This window comes from Ochotona curzoniae, unplaced genomic scaffold (assembly GCF_017591425.1).
Source record: "Ochotona curzoniae isolate NIBS_2020 unplaced genomic scaffold, NIBS_Ocur_1.0 scaffold_4701, whole genome shotgun sequence".
In the NCBI taxonomy this organism is placed as follows: domain Eukaryota; kingdom Metazoa; phylum Chordata; class Mammalia; order Lagomorpha; family Ochotonidae; genus Ochotona; species Ochotona curzoniae.
In genome coordinates this window covers 66,807,916-66,818,133 of record NW_024467122.1, presented here as the reverse complement: position 1 = coordinate 66,818,133, position 10,218 = coordinate 66,807,916, and the positions used below count along the sequence as shown (strand labels likewise).

The following is a 10,218-nucleotide window of genomic DNA, read 5'->3' as shown; positions in this document are numbered from 1 at the left end:
TTTTTTTTTGAAAGACAGTGAGAGCTTCTATCCACTGGTTTACTTCCCAATTGGTTATAATGGCCCAGTCCTGGCCAAAGCAAGGAGCCAGGGTCTTCTTCTAGGCCAGGCCCCAGTTTCCCCAGGCCAGTCATCTGCTTATTTACCTTTTGTGAGTTTAAACTTCACCTGCCTTGAATAAATATCATTAATTACTTTTATGACTGAATTTTTAAAAAATAATTCATTTAATTGTTTATTTGTAGAAATAACACAGAGAGAAGCAACACAGAGAAACCTTCAATCTGCTGGTTCATTCCCCCAAATAGCCATAACAAAGCAGGTCTGGGCCAGGCTGAAGCTGAAGTTACACAAGCCAGGAACTACACATAAATAGCAGTAACCCAAGAATACCAGCCATCATTTGCTGCATCCTTGGTGTAGAACACTGAAGTGGCATTTCAATATGGGATATGGATATCACAAGCCATAGTTTAATCCAATGCACCACAACACTAACCTCACAGTCCTCACACTATTGAACTTTAAATGATGTAATCCAAACCTTCCAAAACAAGGGAAAAAAGACACAGGAAACCCTCTCCACCGAAGGCTGGGGAACCTTCCTTCTAGTAGGATGCAGGTAGTGAGGTGTGTGGCTCACCATCGTGAAGCTACCCAGAGTCAAATGTGGTAACCCCAGAGCCCTGTGACTGTTGTCTAGAAGTCAGACACTCAGCAACATCCACTGAGCTATCATTAAACCTTGGTTCTGTGTATTCCCCGAGTCTGGATCTGTCTACACAGGCCAACTAAATAAACTATTTGTTTCTGTATTCTTCTTGTAAATTTCTGTTTACTTACTATTATTTTATTTGAAAAGTATACAGGGAGGAAGAGAAAGATTTGCACCTTATGCTCATTTCCCAAATACCTAGATCAGCCAAGGGCCAAAGGCAGGAGCTGAAAACTCAGTCTAAATCTCCTGTAGGAGTGGCAGAGACCCAGGGTACATATTTGGGGAAGCTGGAATGAGGAGTAGAGTTGGGACTGGAACTCAGGCACTGATGTGGGATGCAGGTGCCTCAGGAAGTCTCTTAAGTGCTACACTCATCACCCACCAGTCTTTGTATTTCTGACATTCTTTTAGAAGCTTTAATGACAATGAGATGGACTATTCAGTGCTGCCCCATTCTGTGAGACAAAACTTGCCCTGTGTCTACACTTTAACTCCCACCTGCCTTGTGTCCTTACCTCAAAATATACAGGGCCCGGTATCATGAAGCATATTACTTCTACAGGGCAAAGGATGTTGGATTTTAGATATGGAAACACAGGCAGAGAGTGTGAAATACTTGATAATGCACATTCTCTTTAGCCTGTTTTTTGGAGGTTTCAGGTCTGCCAGAGCTAGTGTATCTTGCAGTATTGTACTCACAGAGGTCCAGAGCAACTCATACAGGAAGAGCTACAATAGAACACTGTGAGTCAGGTATGCAACACGCAGTGTGTGAAGATGTTCAAGCAGGGGATAGGGAGCACACTCATGCTCCCCCTTTTCTGCACCCCAGGCACTGTCCTAAGTGCTACTAGGGAAGCCAGCTTCTCTTGGTGGATTGTATCTTCCCACTTTTCCCATGCTTATTAAAACAAAATAAGCTTTCCTCCAAGTAACTCCCCAAGCAAAGACCCTTGATTCCACCAACAAACACACTGGGGGGATTACAGAACAGCCAATTCTTGCCTTCCCCATAGAAACCCCAATAATGGCTTTGACCTTTGTCTTCTGATTCCATATTTTGCCTGATGACCACCCTGCCCAACAAAGGCAACCCAAGTAATCAAACTCTGCTTTCCATGACATTGGCTTCTCTGTGCCATCACTCACCCTTCTATAAACTAAGAGCTGGGACTAGAGGAGCCACTAAGCCAGAGCAATCAGAACAGGTTTCCACATAACAAAACCAACCATCATCAGGAAATCTACACACCAGAAGTCAAGAGAGGAAGCAGTCATCTCTCTGAGCTTAGGATCTACCCACTTGGCCTGGAGCTGTGGTGCTAGTTCAACACCACAGGCATCAGAACATCCTTGAACAGACACACTGACTAAGTGAAAGATGTTATTCAAACACAGGTCCAAGACACGCACTCTAACAAGCCAAGCACAGATGCCCATGTCACAGGGAAAGAAAAAAAGTGATTAAGCATCATCTACTTCCTTCACTGGCAAAGTACTTGCATGAAAGGCATTCACATACCCACAAGAAAACCTAAAAACTCAACTTCTTTTTTAATATAAATATAAATTTTATTTTTCATAATAATTACACAGTTGATCAGGGTGGAAAAGATCAAGGTTTAGGGAAAATTGGGTGAACTCCCTGCTTCCAAATTTGCTATTTCTTCTTATTGTTTCTGGGGAGAGAGGAGAGACAAAGGGGGAAATCACTCATGACTTTCCACATGTCCCAGTACCCAGGGATTAGGAACTGCTTCCTCATATCATCAATGTGTACATATTCCAAGGGTTCTGTCCAAGTAAAAACCCAATTTCTTTGCAAGCTCACTCACTGTGAATTCTACTCCAGGAAGATAGCAAGTAGACGAGGCACCTTAGCATTTTCATGTGTACTTCAGCTCTTCTCAAAACCTGATTCTCAGCATTCCCTGGACATTTTATACCAGAGTCCACTGACCTCGGCTTCCCCACCCACTTCCTCCCCACTAAGAACACTCCAGACCACATTTATCTAGCATTTTCTGTATCAGGACCAAGGAGTTCCCATCCCCACCCCTCAAAAAAGGCAATCTGTTGCTGGCCAAAGCCTCTTCTTTGGGTATAAATTCTTGAGATAAAAAAGCAAATGACACTTATCTGCACCTTACACAGCACCAAGAAGCTTCTGCTGATCTCAAGGCCCAAGATAAGGAAGTAACTTATGAACCTCTATGTAGAGGAGACAGGTCATCTCCAAACTCATTTGTTTCAAGGATGCCTACCATTCCTATTGCAATCCCAAGCATACACTCTGGGGATGGATGCTCAGGCAGATGTGTTTTCCCAGCCAGCTGTCTCTGGGATGTGCTCAAAGCCTCCTGTCATGGCCAGCTCCCCTGAGGATATAGACAAACACATCCCAAGTCATGCAGAAATAACCCCCACAGAGAAGCTCAAGTATTAACAACCGCACAGAACACAAAGAAAAAGAATATTGGGAAACAAATGAATCTATAAATCAAAGTGGTTTCAGTAACACTCACTTTAAAAGAATGACCAGGGGAAGACAGTGGTTAACAGAAATCCTGCATATTCATCTTGCTAGCTTTTGCTTCAAAAAGCAAAGCTGCAAAATAACTCTTAGGTCTGTGGGTCCTGACTCAATGCTACCGATTTTGACTACAATGATGCCCAAATCACAGCCAATCAAATACACTTCTCTAGTGACTGTGAGTGTTGCATAACAAATTACCCCAAATGGCTGAGGCTTAAAATAAACATTATCTCATGGATTCCAGGCAGTAACTGGAGAGGGACTTAGCATGGTGGCTGTTGCAGGTACTTGCACTCAGAATGCTGCGTGCATCTTCAGATATCCCCAAGGCTGTAAGACCCATTCCAGCAAGTAACATTCACTGTGTTGACAAACATGGCTCCTCGCCACTTGGGATCCTCTAGGGACTGCCTGAGTGCTGTCACCACAGGGCAGCTGGCTTATGAGGGGACTTCAACTAGCTCATGGGGAAAATAATTAAGTATATATTGCTGCAAAAAAAAAAAAGATCTTGCATGGTTCTTATCCATGATTTTTTTTAAAAGGTTACTCTATGAGTAGATTTCCCAAATGTTTTGCAGCAACAAAAATCTATCTTTTATCATCATCTGCCATGAACTTGCTGAAGTATTCTTTCAATTCAGAACAAGAACATAACGAAAACCTTACAGCACATTTTATGACACAGTCTGCGGACACCACTGTCACTTCCCCTTTACTCTCTTTGCATTAGCTTTTCACTCCTAAGTGTGGCCCACACTGACTGAGAAGAGAAGGGGGCTCTGTCATTGAAGGGAAGAAAACCAAACATCTGCAAACACTGACAGCCCTGCAACCAGGTATTTGGTGTTAAAAGCAAAAGGAAAGTGTAAAAAATTGAGTCAGGATCCAGGAACTCCAAGTTTTCCAGAACTGCCAGCCACATGGAAAGCGGCAAGGGATGTTTCTTGGGATAGAATTGCTTCATAATATTACTAAAAACTTTTAAAAAATGTATTCATTTGAGGAGCCAGCTTTGTGGCATAGCTGGCAAGACACCAGTTGGAACACCAGGATTCTGTATGGTTGCCAGTGAGTGTCCTGGCTGTTCCACTTCTGATCTGCTCCTTTCTAATTACCTGAGAAAAACAGTCCAAGATGGTTCAAGTTCTTGGGCTCCGGTACTCATGAAAGAAGCTCCTGACTTGTGGCTTTGGCCGTGTGGCCATCTGGGGAGCGGACCAGAGGACCAAAGATCTCTCAATGTCTCTCCAACTTTTCCAAATAAATACATAAATCTTAAAGAATATTCATTCATTTGAAAAGCAAGATGCAGAGAAGAAAAGACAGAGACTGGGTGATCTTCTATCTGCTGGTTTACTTTCCAAATGCCAACAACAGCTGGGGACACACAAGAGTGAAGCCAGGAACCTGGAACTCCATTCAGGTCTTAGATGTGAGTGGTAACATAAGGACTTTCTCCCAGGCACAGCAGGAAACTAGACTGGAAGCAGGGCCATGACCCAAAGCAGGCACTGTGCAGTGCAATACAGGTGTTTGAAGAAACAGCCCAACCTACTGCAGCACAACACACACATTCCACAGTGCTATTTTGTTAAATTATTCAGGACCATATACCTGTGCCATGTCTGAAAAGTCCATCCATGTCTGATATATATCTGTCTGCTTTGGCTTGGTATGAGATTCAAAATGGCAAAATATCATTGCAGCAAACATGAGGAGACAGGATATAGGCTTCTTGGTGTCCGCCCTTACATCCTTCATGGAGCTGTGCATTTTGTATTTGTACTTTAAAAAACTCACAACATTTGCATCTCATTAGATATACACCAGTCACCATATTCCCTGTCTTCCTTTCAGAATCAATCATCAGTTCATTAATCATCCAATTCATCCCAGGAGTTGGCATCGTGGTATAGCAGGTAAAACCATCACCTGCAATGCCAGCATTCCATATGAGCACAGTTTAAGTCCCAGATGCTCTATTTCCAATCCAGCTCCCTACTAATTTGCTTGTAAAAGCAGCAGAGGATGGCCCAAGTTCTTGGGCTCCTGCATCCATGTGGGATGCTTGGAAGAAGCTCCTGGCTTCAGACTGGCCTACCTCCAGCTGTTGTGATCATTTGGGGAGTGAATCAGTGGGTGGAAAATCTCTCTCACCTCTCCCTTTCTTTTTGTAATTCTGACTTTTAAATAAATACATCCTTTTAAAAAATATATAAAAGGAAGAAAATCAACACACAGTGCTTAGGGTTGGTTTGGGGGCTTTTTGACAGATCATCACACTCCAAAATTAATCACTCCAGCAATGCTATGACACTATAAACATCTCAATTTATGTCTCATCAGACAGAATTTGAAAACCAACCTCACCCAAGCATGTTTTCCTTGGTAATGCTGAGTAATAGTTCAATAATTACTCACATTCACCTCACAAATCCCATGTCCAGCCATCCTACAGTCATTCTCCTAGTCTCACCCCAAGTGATCTACTAGTGGCCTCCAAGGGAGAGTTCTTGCTACCAAATTATGAATCTTTAACCACTACCCAGATCTTACCTATAATTCCCACACTGAGCAGAGTTCAGACCCACTGCTTGACCAGGCCTTCCCAGAACTCTCCAGCTGAGTCTTTCCCCCTCCCACTCTCTTAGGAAGCTCAGTGCATCTCACCTTAGCCACCTCCCGAGTGTGGCTCTTGCTCCCAGGTGGTTCTTATGTCCTTGGCTTGAGTGCTACAGCATCACGTCACACCTTCTTCCCAGCTTTTTCAAAGTGTATAAAAGAGCATGCTCAAGACACACCATTACTCATAATGTATGTTTAGTATTTGTGAGTCACTGACCCTATTTCTTTGTATAAACTACCATTTTCTCTGCTGATCACAAGTAGTCACTGTGTGATCCCACTATGCTAGCGTCTGATAGCACAACAGGCACCAGGGTCAGTAAGGTCAAGTGCCAACATAAAACAGCTCATCCACTGAAGCCACAGGAGAAGCACTGCCTAGAACAAGAGTGACTGTCACCAAACTGACAACTCACAGAGCACCAGAAGCCCAGCCTTCCCACACAGCAGCCCCCCAGGCTCCCTTGCTCAAGAACTCGCATGGTCCAGCAGAGAGGAACCACAGCAGCAATTACCAGCACGATTCACACACAACATGCAGGCCCATCAGACCAAACAGGCTAACAAGTTGCTCTCAGGGAGAAGAGATGCACAAGGCAGAGAATGTGGGGACAGCAGTCTGGACAACATCTCTCAGCCTTGACACCACTATCAAAAATGTACAAGCAAGAGGCAGGCATTTGGCACAGCAGTTAAGACACTGTTTGGAATACCCACACCTCATACTAGAGTGCTTGAGTTTAGGCCCTGGTTCTGTTCCCAAGTCCAGCTTCTTGCTAATGCATACCTAGGATACAGCAGGTAATGGCTCATGTAGTTGGGTCTTTTGCCACTCACATCAGAGAACCAGACTGACTTCCAGTCTTGGGTCTTCTCAACTGTTGTGAGCATTTAGAGAGTGACAGTGGATGTAAGATCTCTATCTGTCTCTCTTCTTTTCAAACGAAATGAAAATACATTTTTGTTTTTAAAAAACAAAGGAGGGATGTGATGATATCTCCATGTTCTAATGTACATTTTCTAAGATTCATTTTATTTTTGTTTTTATTGGAAAGGGAGCTATACAGAGAGAAAAATCTTCCATCTGCTGGTTCACTCCCCAAGTGGCTGCAATGGCCAGAGCTGAGCTGAGGTGATCTGAAGGCATGAGCCAGGGGTTTCTTCCCAGTCTACTACACAGGGGTAGGGCCCTAAGGCTTTGGGCCATCCTCTATTGCTTTCCCAAGCCACAAGCAGGGAGCTGGATGACAAGTGGAGCAGCCAGGATATGAACCAAGCCCATATGGGATCCAGATGGATGCAAGGAGAGGATTCAGCCACTACCTATCACTCTGGGCCTATATTGTCTACTCTAGAAGCTCCAACGCTACAAGCACAGTCATGACACAAAGGAATCTACCCCACATGCTACCTTTACTCTGTCACCGGCCTCACTGCATTCCAGGCACAGGGATAGTGACCGCTTCAGCCCAGGCAACGTATGCCTCCCAAGGAACTCTTAGTGCACATGAACTTCTTCCCTAGGCTCCAAACAACCACTCTGCAGAGATCAGGGACACTCTTTTCAGGAAGAATCCAAGCTATGAAAAGCAAACCAGATACAACTTTGAGGACAATGCCCTCTTTTTTTTTATTTTTTTTGATGGCATAAAACAAAACCTTTAATTTAATTCAGAATAAGAGATAAGAACTAACTCTTCAATAAAAAATATGAAATTGTACAAGGTACCCTTTCAAAGGGATAAATTGTATATTGGCAGGGAGAAGAGATAGGGCCGGAGATGTTGAAGTTCCAGAAGGTTAAGTGGGCTGTTTGACAACACCATCTTTCTCAAGTTGAAACGTCTATACCTCCTGCCCAAAATGTGAAAAAGTGTATACATTTCTCTAATAAGTTTAAAACATATAAAAGGTACACACAGAGAGAAAGCATGATTTTTTTCTTCTTTCTGGATCTACATATTGCCCAACAATATTTAGCATATAGAGCTCATGGTTACAGGACTTTTTTTTTCTTTTTAAGCAGAAAGTTGCTGTGTCCCTCCCTCCCTCCCCCATTCAAAAAAAAATCTTTGCAGTGTGTGAAGGCTGCATACCTAGTATTAGAGAAATGAGCCGCCCCTCTAATCCACAAGGCTCTGAAGGGGAGTGGAGTGACCTGCGCCGGGAGAGGAATCGGGGAAAGATCCTACCTGCCCCTCAGGCATTCTCAGGATGCTGCTCATCCCAGTGCCTTGATCTTACAACAGAACAAGGAAAAACTCCAACAAGTGAGAACAGCAGCAGCTAGGGCCAAATCCCTGAGTCACACACAGGTACAATGCAAACATGTGATAAGTCCCCTATCTACACTTCCTAGGCAAGTAGCGTCTATTCCTCTCATGTGTTTTCCATATACAGTCAATTTGTTTTATGAAAAATGTCACATTTTGGTCTCCCCTTTAAGAAAAATGGAAAGTCTCTTTTAGGATGATGAAATATAGAGAGAAGAATCTATCCATATATACGCATATAAATTTTGCTTTCCAAAATAATTTTACATCTACTGTATAAAGCTGTTATATTTCATTTTCTATAGCTGTATATACTTATTTATAATACTACTAATAAAAGACCATCAGAGCCAATCTTGGTGAAAGGAGTTGGGGGCATCAGGGGGCTTCTGCCCTAAAGAGTGCATTCTAACTAGTGGAGGGACCCTGGGAGGGGCCTGGCCCCTTAGGGTAGGGAAACCCAGGCACCCAGTTCAGGAGCCCTGGGCTGCTGCTGCCTTCCAGGAGAGGGAGAGGGAACCCTTGGAGCCAACATCCAGCCTGGAGTCTGTGGCAGTGGTCTTCCTTAGTACAAGTGGTACATGCCACATCCCATTGGCGTGGCATAGAGTCTGACGGGCGGGATGGGGAGCACAGGTCTATGGAAAGGGTAGGAGGCTCCATACAGGACGCGGCTTGCAGGGGCGAGTTGATGGAGCAGACTGAAGCCGGATGGCAGCATGGGTTTCGCGGTCATCTTCAAGCTTTTCCAGTTCCGCCTCCTGCAGTCATTTTGCTTTGGCCCTTTGGTCCTGGAACCAGATTTTGACCTGGGTCTCTGTGAGGTTCAGCGAGCTGGAAAACTCGGCACGCTCGGTGATGGAGAGGTACTGTTTCTGGAGGAATTTGCGTTCCAGAGCCAGGAGTTGGGAGGTGGTGAAGGGAGTTCGTGGCTTCTGGTTGGTTTTGTGCTTCCTGGGGTGCATGTGGTAGGGCTCATATGTCTGGGTGGCGGCGAGTATCTGCCGGGTTCCTGCATCCACGCTGCACCATCCTCTGAATTCTCCGACTTGACCGAGGCTGTCTCGAAGGGCTTGACCAGAGGCCCGGGGCTGTGTGTTTCCTGGGCGCCGTGTCCAGGCAGCAGCAGTGGCCGCAGGGTGACCCCGACTGATGCGCTGTCGGCCAGCAGTGGGGACGCCTCCTTGGGCGGTTTCTTGTCCAACATGAGCGCCTCCACACTGAAGGGCGGGCTGGAGACCTTGATGCGGCGCTCCTCCGCGGCCCCGTGGGCACCCACAGGCCCGGGGCCCGCCTTGTCGGACGAAAACAGGTCACTGCCTTTGGACAGAGAAGCCATGTCTTCTCTGTCCTTCGGACCTCCCGGCGCGCAACTCGGCTGGCCGAGAATGCCTTCTTGAAATGCATCATTTTAGGAGCCAATGTTGAGGCACAGACAGCAGCATTCCAGAGGAACACCTATTTGAGTCCCAGATGTTGCTTCAGGTTTAGCTCTCTTATGTGTCTGGGAACGCAGTGGAAGATGACCCACATAGTTGGGACCTTGCCAAGCTTGTAGGAGACCCAGATAGAGTTCCAGAGTTCCTCATTTCAGCCTGGTCCAGCTAACACAGCCATTTGGGGAGTGGACTATGGGATGGACGATTCTTTCTCTAACTTGGCTTCCAAATAAATAAATAAATAAATAAATAAGAAAACATACCAGTTCTTAATTTCTCAGCACCTCTAGAAAAGACAGACAAAATTATGCAAATCCAACAACACACTAAGGATTCAAAACTAACCTCATCAATAACGAGACAAAATCATGTGCTTGCTTATAAACGCAAAGGTTGTCTAACATCATTTAACCAGCATCCCTGCCTATAACACATGAAATTGTGAAAAGTCTGTAAGAAGACACAAAATCCAGACACAAAGCAAGAGGCCTGTATTCTTCAAAAACATTAAGGACATGAGTGACAAACAAAAGCAAAGGAAACAGCGGACAGACAACCATCAGGCAGAGTGTGGACAATCTCGGATGGACTCCATGCAGGGAGAGAACTGGTCTCAGGTTCATG

At 44.8% G+C, this 10,218-nt stretch overlaps 1 pseudogene; it reads right to left on the bottom strand.

The window, feature by feature from the left end:
• Positions 1–8,720: 8,720 nt before the first annotated feature.
• On the bottom strand, positions 8,721–9,494 carry LOC121148407 (annotated as a pseudogene).
• Between the last annotated feature and the right edge of the window lie 724 nt (positions 9,495–10,218).